This window comes from Pleurodeles waltl, chromosome 3_1, assembly GCF_031143425.1.
Source record: "Pleurodeles waltl isolate 20211129_DDA chromosome 3_1, aPleWal1.hap1.20221129, whole genome shotgun sequence".
NCBI lineage: Eukaryota > Metazoa > Chordata > Amphibia > Caudata > Salamandridae > Pleurodeles > Pleurodeles waltl.
The window spans coordinates 205554960-205568374 of NC_090440.1; positions in this window are offsets into that span (position 1 = coordinate 205554960).

Sequence of the window (13415 nt, forward strand, 5' to 3'; positions counted from 1 at the left end):
GTGAGTGGAGCTCCATGACGGGGACAGGAGGGGACACCAGCGACAGCAACTCCTCCTCTGATGGGAGCTCCCTTGCGGTTGTCGACATTTCATGGGACAGTGTACGGACTTGTGTACATATTTGTATATACTGATTATTTACTGTTCTCTTGGGCTATCTGATTGTTCGAATATTACACTAGTTAAACTCATTTCATTTGGTCCTTGCGTTCTTCCGGGGGTGACGGGGTGTATATGTGATGTGATTGGATATGTGTGTGTGTGTGTGTGTGTGTTGTTGTGGGTGGGGGTGTTGTGTGTGTGTGTCACTCTCTTTTGACTGCAAGGTTCGTATGCAAAAAGCCATTTGGGATGTAAACCAGACCCAGGTTTCGTTCCATGCATAAGGTCAAATGGAGATTTCTCCATTGACACATTGGGCTATGTCTTGTATGCCCACAACAACTCACACACGGTCTCGGCCATGTCTGTTTTTAGTGCTGACAGCAATCTGAACACATTCAACCATACTACAGTTGAAACGCTTGACTGTGCCGTTACTTTGAGGTTAGTACAATGGTTCTCTGATGTGTTTCACATCACTCTTGCCTAAAAAAATCACACATGAGGGAAGAGGTAACTGGAAATCCTATATTGGCAAGTATACCCTGAGCTACACATTTCTGAATGAATATTTCACGAAGAAAGTCAACTTCATCCTGAGAGGTAGGGTAAAGCAAGAACCTGAGTTCAACTGAATGAGAATGATGATTGACTGATACAATCATCTAGCGTAGATGTTACTTGGAAAGGGCCTACAAAAATCCAAAGCTATCTTTCCCAATGCTCCCTCAGGGGCAGATACCAGTAGCTCAGGAGGTGAACCAAACTTTCACAGCAAAAGAACAAACCATTGATCTCAGACAATTCCTTGGCAACCTCTCTAATGCGTTGTATTTCCTGAAGGACTGGGATTTCTCTGGGCCAGTCGTTAACTAACTATCAAGCACTTCCTGTAACACAAGGTCACAAGATAGTTCAGATTTACATTGATCTTCACTTAAACAAACTGATTAGTTAAAGTGACAACCTGCAATGATACATTTCTCCAAGTCGTCTGTGAGCTCACCACACTCCTCGTCAACAGGCAATTCAGCCAGTATGTTCCTTCTACCAGGGATGCACTCTATTTTTGTGGCCCATCTTCCTGCTGACTTATTGACTTTGGTTCCTGTCAAAAAGTCAAGATGAGCTTTGTGACCAGTTTTGATTATAAACGTGCTCCTCCAAACATATACCTTAAACTTCTTGACATGCTGCATGCATACCAACATCTCTTTCTTAAAAACGGAATAGTGATATTCCACAGACTGTATGTTCTTGATACAAACCCAATAGTATGTTAAGTCATTCCCTCCACCTGAGATAACACAACATCCATGGTCATACAACTTTTCCGCTCTTCAACAAAAGGTTGTAAGGTGGGAGCCCCAGAAATCAGCACCAGTAATCTGGTACTCACCCTCCCCATCACTACCCTGTTGTGCTCTTCCACACTCTCAACTCCAGCTGCTGCTTGCCACAGTGCTGCTACACCTCACCACACAATATGGGAGAAGCATTCACATTTGAGCTACAAGTTCTCATGCAATCGCCCATACCCTACACCCACCACTCCTGCAGCAACAGCACCCAGCACCCACTTGCTTACACTCCCAGAAACTGGCCACCCACTCACACAGACCAAGCACCACCCACACAACACACCACATTCACATGCATGTGTCTCACGCGTTCACTCATCAAACACATCATAAAGATATGGGACTTACTGCATGACCATGCTCTGGACCTGCTCTTCCTCACAGAAACATGGCTAAACCCAACTTCTGCTCTTGACATTGCTACAGCAATGCCTACTGGCTTCAAAATAGCCAATCCAAGACTGTCAGCACAAGCTGGGAGTTGGAGTCACCATTAGCTGCACCATCTAAATGGACACCTCAATGAGATACACCTCACATTCAAGATGCACATCACAGCCAACTTCTATTCTCAATCGTCAACATCACAGTCAACAACCCAGCAACTATGACCTGGACAGACACAAACCAATACAGCACCACCACCAGCAGACCCATCTGCCATAGCTAGAAAAGCACTACAGAAGTACAGTTGCTTCTACCCTCTTCTCTTACTGGCCCAAGCTCACCAACAACCTAGCAAAATTAAAAACCTCAGCAGCTAGATCACTGAATGTGACGACACCCCAGCTCCTTTCTAGAGCAATCTAATGGCAACAGCTTTATCCCAGGCCAGATGGTAATCAGAAACTCAGGGTAGCAAAAAGCCACTGCAAGCAACTGGAGTGCAAATGGTGAGCAAGGTAAGACACCACAGATAGAGAGATCTTAACATCTGTCCTAAGATGCTGGCAACAGCAGATGTGAAACACGAAGCGCACAGCTCTATTAGATCACGTTGATGCCGGTACTAACAGCAGCAAGGACATCTTTGCCATCATCAAAGATTTTACAGCGCCTCCCGTTGCCACTAGCAATATGACTCTCTTGCAAGGTCTTTGCACCAAGCTCTCAGAATTCCACTGGAAAAAATCAAAGAAACTTTGACCCTCACCCGTACCCCATCACTGTTGCAACTCAACTTTCCATCAAGGCGGAAGAACGAACCCTGACCTCGTGGCATGTCATCACCACCATTGATACTGCTGCTACCACAAAGACCATCCACTGGGGGGCCCGGGTTGACCTTTGGCCCTACCACACCTTCACCAAAGCACTAATTTCCATCCTTAATGACTCCATGGACTCAGCCACATTCCCACGACACAAATCACCATCACACCCCTGCTCAGGAAAACATACGCTGACCCAGCCTCACTTTCCAACTACAGAACCATCCCCTAAGATAATACTTAAGGTACTCTGCTTTTAAAAGATCTACCCTAACTCTGAGAGCACATCACTGCTGCCTCCTACCCTTAGTTATTGTATGTGTCCGTCTGAGTTTTAGAGCACCTCCTAAGAAATGCGCCACCCCATTGCAAATTACTCAGGATTGCAGCAGTGTAGATACAGAAGAGCAGGTTTTACCTGCACAAAGCCCTTACCTCTAAGCAAGGGCCAGATATGCTGTTTCCTTATAGTGCCATAGTGCTCGCAGAAAAAAATAAAGTGCTGTGTGTCTTGGCTAAGAAAATTATCACAGGAGCACAGCCTCTTCTCCCTGCTAATTTGGCCATCCGGTTCTGCCAAGAGCCAATACAGTCCATTTAGCCTAAAGTGTGTCAATAAAAAACGATAATAGGCAGAAATCACTCCCTGGAGGTCAGCGTCTGTTCGCTCCCTCCTGCTCAGCTCCACCTACTGCTGCAGCTGCTTCTGATCTCTTTAAGAGCCTGCTGGTTCTGAGATCGAGGCCCGTCTCCACCGGTAGGCACCCGCCTGCGCCTCATCCCTGGTGGCTTAGTGGCCATCTGCTTCTTTCTGTCTCTGCCTTTTCCTGATTTTTTCCTCTTTTTTCACTTTTTTTGTCTGTCTGTTTTTCTCCTCTCTTTTGCACTCTTGTGCTGCTGCTTCAGTGCTTTGACTGTGTGCTGTTCCCTGCACTCCCTCCCTGCCAGTGCCTCCCCTGCGGCCCAGCGAACACCCTGCAAAGCGTTTTCCTGCCCTCCAGCCTCCCAGCTGACCAGCCCCTCCCATCTCTCTTCCCTTCTTAATGGTGGCCGCTGCACGGCTAAATGGAAGGCATGCCAAAAGCAAGCCCATCTGCACCCGTCCATGCCTGGACCGCACCCAGTGCCATGGACCCTGGTTTCCACGCCACCCGTCGGTACAATGCCAATGCTCTGCACACCATCAACCCTGGAGAATCCACAGCCTGCCACCTAGCTGACCGAAGAACACTCATGGACCATTCTCCTGCCACTTCTGCTCCTTTGCCTGCCTCCACTCACTAAACGACCCCACACCAACCCCAGACGGACACCTTAAGTGCATATTCCTCAACACCTGCTCTCTCAGCAAACATGCAGTAAGAGTTTGGGACCTCCTTGACTCGATCGCCCCTGACATCGCCTTCCTCACTGAGACCTGGATCACCCCCACCTCAGCCCCGAATATCGCCACCACCATTCCCAATGGCTGCAAAATCTTCTACAAAGACTGAGTCAATCGATCAGGAGGAGGCATTCCCATAGCATACAGGAACACCATCCGCTTGTAGACCACATTTGAGATACAGAACCAGCCAGCCACCAACCAGAACAAGTCAACTTCCACCTCGATAACCACAGCGACCCAAACACAGCAACTCTCTTAAACAACCTTGCAACCTTTGGTCTCAAGCAACAAATCAATCTCCCCACTAACTCAGCAGGTCACACCCTCGACCCTGTCTTCTCAGCAGGGAACAACATCACCAGCTCTGATACCTCTGAACACCATTGGACCAACCACTGATGTGTCCATTTCGCTTTCACGAAGACTACCGCACGCCACCACGCCCCCTGTGCCCCTGGCAGAAGCTGGGGCAAAGTCACTGATACGCAGCTCACCAATGCACTAAGCCACTCCCCCCCCCCACTGGACGCCGCGAACAACTCAGCATGCAACCTGCACTGCTGGATCAGAGAATGCGCCAACAGCATAGACCGTTTTAGAAAAACCGCCAGAAACCAGCACTATAAGATACCAAGCTGGTTCACAACAGAACTCCAAGAATCAAAACGCACCTGCAGATGACTTGAACATAAACAGAGAAACAACAAGACAACTGAAGACCACAAAGCCTACAAAAACACAGTCACCACACACCTCCAGCTCATCAGAGCCTCCAAGAAAGCTGCCATTCAAGAACTCATCAGCACCAACGCACACAACAGCAAGGAGCTCTTCACCATAGTCAAGGAATTCACAAACCCTGGAAAAGACACCTCAGACATCCCCCCTCTCAAGACCTCTGCCATGACCTCACCACTTTTGTTTACTGGAAAATGCAGGGCACATACAAAGGATTCAAGAACCAAAGCCCACCCATCAGCACCACCATGGACCCCATACCACAACAGACTCTGAACCGCTGGGCCCATATCTCTGCAGAAGACACTCAGAAACTCATGAACTCCCTCCACTCAGGGGCACCCTCAGAACCATGCCCACATCACATTTGCAACCTGGCCAGCGCCACCGCCGCACAAGAGCTCTGCCGGACTATCAATCTTTCCATCGAAACCAACACCTTCCCATCGACTGGAAGCATCCAGAGATCAACCCACTCCTAAAGAACCCCTTTGCCAACCCAAGAGAGTTTAAGAACTATAGACCCATCTCTCTGCTCCCCGTCCCAGGCAAAGTAACTGAAAAGACCATCCACCTGCGACTCATGGAGTTCCTTGAAGCAAACCAGATCGTAGACCCCTCCCAGTCCGTATTCAGGAGCAACCACAGCACCGAAACGGCCCTCCTCGCAGCCACCGATGACATTCGCACCGTACTGGACCATGGAGACATGGCTGCCCTCATCTCCCACAACATCCTCTGCACCAGACTCCACGATACTGGCACCCACTGTAAAGCACTGGAATGAATTTGATCCTTCCTCACAGGAAGAACCCAAGAGTGTCAGACTCCCATCGTTCACCTCGGCACCCAAAGAAACATGCTGCGGAATACCACAGGGATCCTCACTAAGCCTGGCCCTCTTCAACATCTGTATGGCCCCGCTTGCTAAAATCATAAGACAGCATGGTCTAAACATCATCCCCTATGGTGACAATATCCAACTGATCCTCTCCTTGACCGACAATTCATCAACAGCCAAGAGAAACTTCCAAAATGGAATAAAAGCAGTCGCCGCCTGGATGGAAACCAGCTGCCTCAAACTCAACTCGGACAAGAAAGAGATTCTCGTACTCTGCTCCACCTCCTGGTGGCCAGCCACCTTAGGAAACGCCCCCACCCTCACCGACCACGCAAGCAACCTGGGTATCATCCTGGACTCCACGCTTTCCATGACCCATCAAGTCAACGCTTTTGCATCGTCATGCTTCCACACCCTGCGCCTCCTTTAGAAGATATCCAAGTGAATCACCACCGAGACAAAAAGGCCGGTCACTCACGCGCTTGTCAACAGCAAACTGGACTATGACAATGCACTGTATGCCAGCATAAAAAAAAACTTCAAACAAGACTAAGAGAATCCAGAACGCGGCAGCCAGACACATCCTGGACATCCCCCGCCACAGCCACATCTCCACCCACCTCAGAGACCTGCACTGGCTCCTGATTGACAAACACATCACTTACAAGTTACTGACACGCACCTACAAGGCCCGCACACCATTGGACTGGCCTACCTCAACCACCGCCTGACTTTCTACACCCGCACCAGGCAGCTCCAATCCTTCCAACTCACCCTCGCCGCCATCCCCAGAATGAGGAAGAGCACAGCTGGACATGGAACACGCTCCCACTCAACCTCAGACAGGCCGCCTGGCTAAGCCTTTCATGAAGGATCTCAAGACCTGGCTCTTCGAGTGAGCAGCACGCCCCCAACATCACCTTGAGACCACACGAGTGATAAGCTGTGCTTAACAAGTGCCTGATTGATTGATTGATTGAGAATATTATACGACCTAATCAGAGGTTTCTGCAATATTACCCCTTCTAGTATCAACCTTGCCCTAGCCATACAAGTCAAGTAACAAGTTCACCCCCTGCATGACTGAAGTCACTAACTGGATGAAAACCAATTGTCTTAACCTCTTTGGTGCTCAAAGCTGTCCTCCACATCTGGTGCTCATGTGTGCAGGACGGCTCTGAGCTATCGGCACGCATGAGTCTGAAAATCCCTCTGCTGTTCTTTTGCTTTACAGGTCCTGCTGTCAAAACCCAAAGTGTTTGTTGTGGCTTGGCTGCAGCTCTCAGCAAACAGCTATGACCTGGGCACCTGGGTGGTAGTGGTCCCCAGGGCTTTGGGGTCCTAAAGGGAGCCCCTTTCTTTTTTTAAATATTTGCCCCGGGTGTCGTGGTCCCCTGGGTGCGGGGGACCATGCAGCCCCCCACACGATATAGTATAACCCCCAGAGGGGGTCCCTGTGCCATGGGGGCTGCAGGCCTCCCCGCTTTAAGTGCATTTGCTGCCCTGTGGGGGGTCGTAGTCTCCAGAGCAGTGGGGTGCATGTGGCCCCCCGCATATCACTCATAAGCCCCGGGTAGGTGGCAGTCCCTGGGGCAGCGGGAGTGGGCCAGGAGGCCCCCCACATGCTTTTTTATACAAACGCCCCAGGGACTTTGGCTACCTGGGGCCATTATAGAAACGAAGAGCAGGAGGCCACACTACACCTTTTTGGGGGGATTTTATGGCAGATCCGGGGATCCAACGTGCCTCCGTCCGTAAAAAAATGTTTTCAATGCTTTGCGTCTCTGCATATACAAATTTGTATTTCCTTACATTTCTCAAAAAATACTAAATGGATTTACACCAAATAACAACAAGCATTTTCAATGCAACGGGTCTCGCATTTGCTCGAGTTAGAGCTATTAGCATTGTACAGAAAAAACAATTGCAGCGCAATTGCACTATGTAAAATGCAGCGCGATCACGCTGCATTGAAAATAAACCGATAAAGTAGTCCAGACACCATGCTGAAAACATCGAGCTTCGTATGTTTTTAGTAGTTTACCAGTGCTGTCTAGGTGGGCTAAACACCGGAAAAGGCATGGTGTATGCATGCCTTTCACAAATGAAAACAAGCGGATTTTAAAAGGAAAGCTCACGAACCAATGTAAGTGACTGACATGACATTGTCGTGGTTGGAAGCCCAAAGAGAGATTACAGAATGGGTCGGAGAGCTTTGCGCTTGCCCATAAAAAGGGCTCTTATCAGACCAAGAACTACCTTTCTGTCAAATTTAGTGTAATTCCATCCAGTGTTTTTTGTGCTATCGCTGTTCAATATTTCCTATGGGAATTAACATTGGAAATGCTCTAACTTTCACCCCCCTTTTTCTTGGCCACCGCATGACGGATGACCCCAAAATCTTCCAGACAGCAGCTCACATGACTGTAAAATTGTCAAGCAGCACCAAAGATATAGGCAGAACAGCTTTTTCTATAGAAACTACCTACGACAGCCAGTAGGTTATAAATATACACATATAAAGTAATACACACATAGGGGCAGATTTAAGAGTCCCTACAGCCATTTTAGTGTCACCTAAGCGTAATTGTTTTTCCGCTAAGGTGGCGCTAAAGTGGCATTTTCTCTGCGCCATATGCATTGTGCCACTGTGTGAACCCTTACACCACATTATGCCTGCACCAGGCATAATGTATGTAAGGGGGCTGCCCCCCGTTAGGGTGGCAGAAAAAATGGTGTTTGGAAATCTAAGAGAATTTCTTGTGCCATTTTTCCCCCACTTTTAACGCCTGCTCAGAGCAGGCGTTAAAAGGGGGCACTCCATTATTTATAATGGGCCCCTATGTACTCTGCAGGAGTAGCACCAACATTTGGCACTACTCATGCAGAATACATCAAAAGCGTAAAAAATAATGATGCTATTTCCCCCTACCCTGCGCTATGGTGCGCCGTGGGGGCGGTAGGGAGGCGCTAAGTGGTGCAAGGAAAGTGGCGCTGCACTGGGTGCAGCGCCACTTTCCTTAAATCTGCCCCATAGTTTTTAAATATGTCTTAATTGATAATAGGATGGTTTTTCTGAAGAAATACTACTTCTTCGCTGCATTTTATGGCTGACTCAAATGTCCACCTTGTAAGTTCTCTAGCGAACCATAAGCCACCTCCCAAAAATGTGGCCCATATATTATTTATGGGCTTCCTCAAGACAAATTTCTTTCCCAGTCCTGATCCTGAAGAGCTGTTGTATTAATTACCTGGATGTGCTCTCAGATTTTTTAAATCTGCAGTGAAAAGGAGCTGGTCTTTCTTCACTAATTCACTTATTGCTTTTTTGCCGGCAAAGGTTTAAAAAAAATCATTCTCCATTCTTGCCACTAAGTTTGTTTTGTCAATCGTCTTGTCTAAGGAGGTAGTTGGGTTGATATTTGCAGAGGCAGTACAGCTCAGGAGAGGGCTGCTCCCAGGCCTGAATGGTAGGGTATTGGTTTAAGTATAGGTGATTCATGAAACCTTTGTCCCACACTTTAGATCAGTTGTGGCAGGCATACAGTCAAGCTCTTTCGATGTTCAGCAGCCACATGAGCTGTGTATTGTCTATGTTCATTTAAAAACACTAGTGTCACAACATTTAGGTGTTTGGTTGGGTGAGGTCTTTTGTATGTGAGGGAGGCTCAATGCCTCACACTTCCTCGTTCAGGTAAGGACTATTAAGGGGAAGATGAACCGGCTGACATTAGCCCAAATATTATTAGATAATTTTCATCTTTCAGAATCCAAGACTTCTATTCTGGCTAACATCATTGTTTGGTACTAACAGATTGATAAATAGGTCTGCGTGACTTTTAAACAAAAAAGTGGCAGTGTTGAAAAAGAAAGCAGTAAAGGAAACACAAGAAATATATTCTGGGGAAAGCTTTTCTTATGAAGTGTGTGGATCAAGCAAGTTCTGTCTCCAGAGTGATGGATGGCCTCATTTAGTCCAGGATAATCAATAGGAATACAAAAAGGTAGCGCTGCACTTCGAGTTAAAAAATATATATATATCATGCAATCTGGCCAGTCCCAAAACGCCTTCCACTGGTATCATGCTGTACACTGCATCACATGTAGAGAACACCCTTGTATTAACTCTAAAATATGTCCAAAGGTCTGACACAGGCTGTGAAGTTCCACAGTAGAGATCCGCATTCCACCTCCACAGACCTGGTCAAGTGATGTGTTTTATCCCTGATAATATCTAAACCTAGGCAGCACCTCAGAGCGAGATAAAGAGATTTACTATCCACAAAGGAAGCTGCCCCTTCAAACCGGACTGAAGTCGGGCAGTGAAAGATTTATTGAGCTGCATTTAGGTGTTTATAGGGCGCATATTCGATAATCTTTGATTCATGCCTGGCTACCTTCGATGTGACTTCGAGTCGCCATCACCTTTCAACTCGTGGCATCTGCTTTAGGGAGATACAGCTGGCCATCAGAGGAGGGGAGACGGCATGAAGAGAGGTAAGCAGAAGCGGAAAAGCAAGGCGGGGAGATAGCTAAAGGGATCCAGAGTGGATAACGGGGCGGAAAAGGAGAACACAAAGTTGACCGATTAGGAGCAGTGGGAGGGTAAAGAGTGGAGACTAGGAAGAAAAGTCATAGGGAAGAAAGAAAAATAAAGATGGAGGGAGGGGCAGAAGAGAGACGAAAGGGAGAGAGGTGGGGGAGAAAATAACATGATTGAGGCGAAAAAGGAAAGGCATAAAGAGGAGCAGAAGAAAGAAAGCATTAGTGAGCGATTGGGTAATACTTGGAAATCGGACCAAAACTAAACAATTGATTCCTGAGGGAGAAGGTGAGATAAAAAAAATGTAAGGCAAGGAAAGATAAGAAGGCAGGTGTAACAAAAAGAAACAAAAATGGGTCTGCGCATAAAGGAGAAAAGGGATGGAAGAAACCAAATAGGAGAAAACTGTACAGAAAAAGAAATAGTACAAAGGAGAATGAAAAAGTGAGATGGAAAAAACAGAAAGGGATAGTTCGAGAAAACCACAGAAATGACAAGTGTCAGAAGTTGTGGACAAAAGGAAAGAGAAAAAGAGATAGAAATGTTAAGGTGGTAGCTCGAAAAAAGCCATAGCATCAGAAGGTAGTGCAATATAGAATTAACAGGTAGATCACTTATGGACCGAAAAACAGAAGTAGTTTGCAATGGAGCGTCTCAGGATGAAGGTGCATTGGCAGAGCAGTGTGTTGTTTCCAGACAGGCCTGGACTGTTTGATTATTCCAATGGGCATTTTCCCGGTAGGTCGGAGCCATCGGAGGCCAGTTATTGATCGCAGAATACCCCAGAGGGTTGCTTTATAAGAAAGAGAGCAAAGAGAAACGAAGAGAGAGATGTGATAGAAGAAGTATGGAGCAGGGTTGGTTTGAACATTTTTGATAAGGCTACCTTTAGTTCCCAGGTGGGTCCTTTTTGACAGGTGCTGTTTTTTAGGGGGCCCTGACCACGTGCAGAGTAGAACATGGTGTGTTATCCTCGCTTACCCAGGATTCTAAATCACTTAAAGAGGTTATCCCACATCTCCCTAAGCTCCCTTGACTTTGATTTGGTATCTGTAGCTGAACAGTCCCAACTTCCTCGGAAGAGATGTAAAGTTGGTTCAGACACAATGTAGCATCTAAGAAGTAACAAATGAAAAAATAAAGGTCAATGCCCTGTCAAATGGGATTCTTTGACAAATAAAAGAACTTTAGTCCTTTCGATGCTCGAGTGTGTGTCCAATTCTGTGCTAACAAGAGGAGACGGAAGAGGGAGTAGACGAGGGGTAATGATGGACAAGAGAGGGGGCCAAGGCCCACAACAGTGACAGGGAGGGAAAATCACAAGGTAGAAGGTGCCAGTGGATTAAAAAGGAAATTAAAAAAGGGCCAGTATGCCAGAAAGTAGAAGGAGATGAGACAGTCTGGTGCCCGATTATTGTAACCAAAATACTGTGTCCTAAATATGGTCAAATATTGCCCTGTTGAAGTTAATAGAAAATGTACACCCAATGGGATGATATTTTTTTTAATCATATTTAAGGACCAATATTTCTGTCACATAATATTGGAGAGGGAAGGTCAGGGGCCAATAACAGCAAGGCAGTGGTGGGATGTGCAAGAGAGAGGGGAGGGGCATGGCATACAGGTAAGTGGAGAGAGGGAAGCAAGTCACAAATCTGATGAGAGAGAGCTACAAGGCATAAGGTGAATGCAAGAGAGAAGAAAGTAACAAGAGAGATGAGTGATAGGAGGAACACATAAACTTGGTGAGAGAATGCAGTAAGATATAATGGTTGAAAGAGAGCAGCAGGGCTTGAAAGAGAGGAGAAAGGAAACTGATGCACATGACACATGAAAAAGGAGACCAAGGCACAAGAGTGATGACAGGAATCAGACACAAGATGGATGAGAGATTGGAGTATTGCATTTATGGGATATGAAAGGTACATGGTTGATTGCAGAGGGAAGGGAGAGAGAGAAATGTCAGTTGTGTGGCCTTGCTCCCTAGCACAAAAGTATTGTGCTTCCCTTCTTTCAATATTGTTGTAGTTTTCTATAATCTCTCATCCTAATTATTCCTCATTCTTCTCTCTCTTACAGTGTGTGACTTCATCTCTTCTTTTGCCTTTCTTGTACCTAAGCCTCCCTCTCTTATCTGTTATTTGACAGAAGCACATGCCTAAGTCACTACATTCCTCTGTAGACCTCAGACTCCTCTCTTTCGATTGCTCTTTAATCAAATGTCTGTCTTAGTCTCTGCTCTCATCCATCTTGAACCTGACTCCCCTTGATTATTTGGCTTCTTCCTTGCATCCTTCCCAATCTGGCTTGTGCCTCACTCTCTTCTCTTATATTCATCATTCAGGTGTCTTTAGTCTCTCATCCAAATTGCTTCAACTCCTTTTCTCATTCACTATGTGCCCTGTTGTCACTTCTCACTCTGCTTGCTCCTTACTGCCCTCTCTCATCTGTCTTGTTTCCCAGAACCATTCCTCATCATGCTTGCATATTCCCCCTTTTTAGGGTCGAGCCTGCGAGTGCATGAGCTAGCGCATGTGCACGCCTATGAGCACTGTTGTTTTCGGTAAAGGGCTTGAAGCCTCCCTGTTGCTTTTCATTCGTTGGTTTCAATGTCACTCTTTTTTGTGGTCTCTTAATTGGCAAGCACTAGCCAAACATCACTTCCGTTCATTTCTGTGGAGCAGGGATCAAGCAAAGATTAATTCAATTTAATCAGTGCCCGGCCGCAGCTCCGACGCGACTGAGGTACTTTTTTTTTTCTACTTTTCAAACCCCTATGGCCTGTCTTGTGTAGCGGATCCTGCTTAGTTTTAATGGATCTCAGGAATTTAGCTTAGTCTTCTGGCTTGCAGGCCTGTGTCCCCGTCATCTACTGACATTTTACCTACTTAGCTTGCTCTGCCCATTTATTTTATTATTTATTTTAGGATGGCTGCCTTTGTTTAGAGTTAGAGCAATGTTTTGATTTGCGTTATCAGTGCTACTCTGTAAAGGCGTCACTATCAGCATTAAAATAAAGTGATGTACGAAGGAATTCACATCATGTCCCTTTCCACTTACCTGTGATAGGAACATAATGTACTTTTGGTGGGAATTGTTTACATAATTGCCACCACAAGCCTGCCCCCTTATCGATTGTTTGGGAACATCCCTGCGTCAGTGGTGCTATGTGGTCTGTATAAGTACACCTCACACAGACAGGTTTATCAGAGCGATTCCTACCAGATGCCAT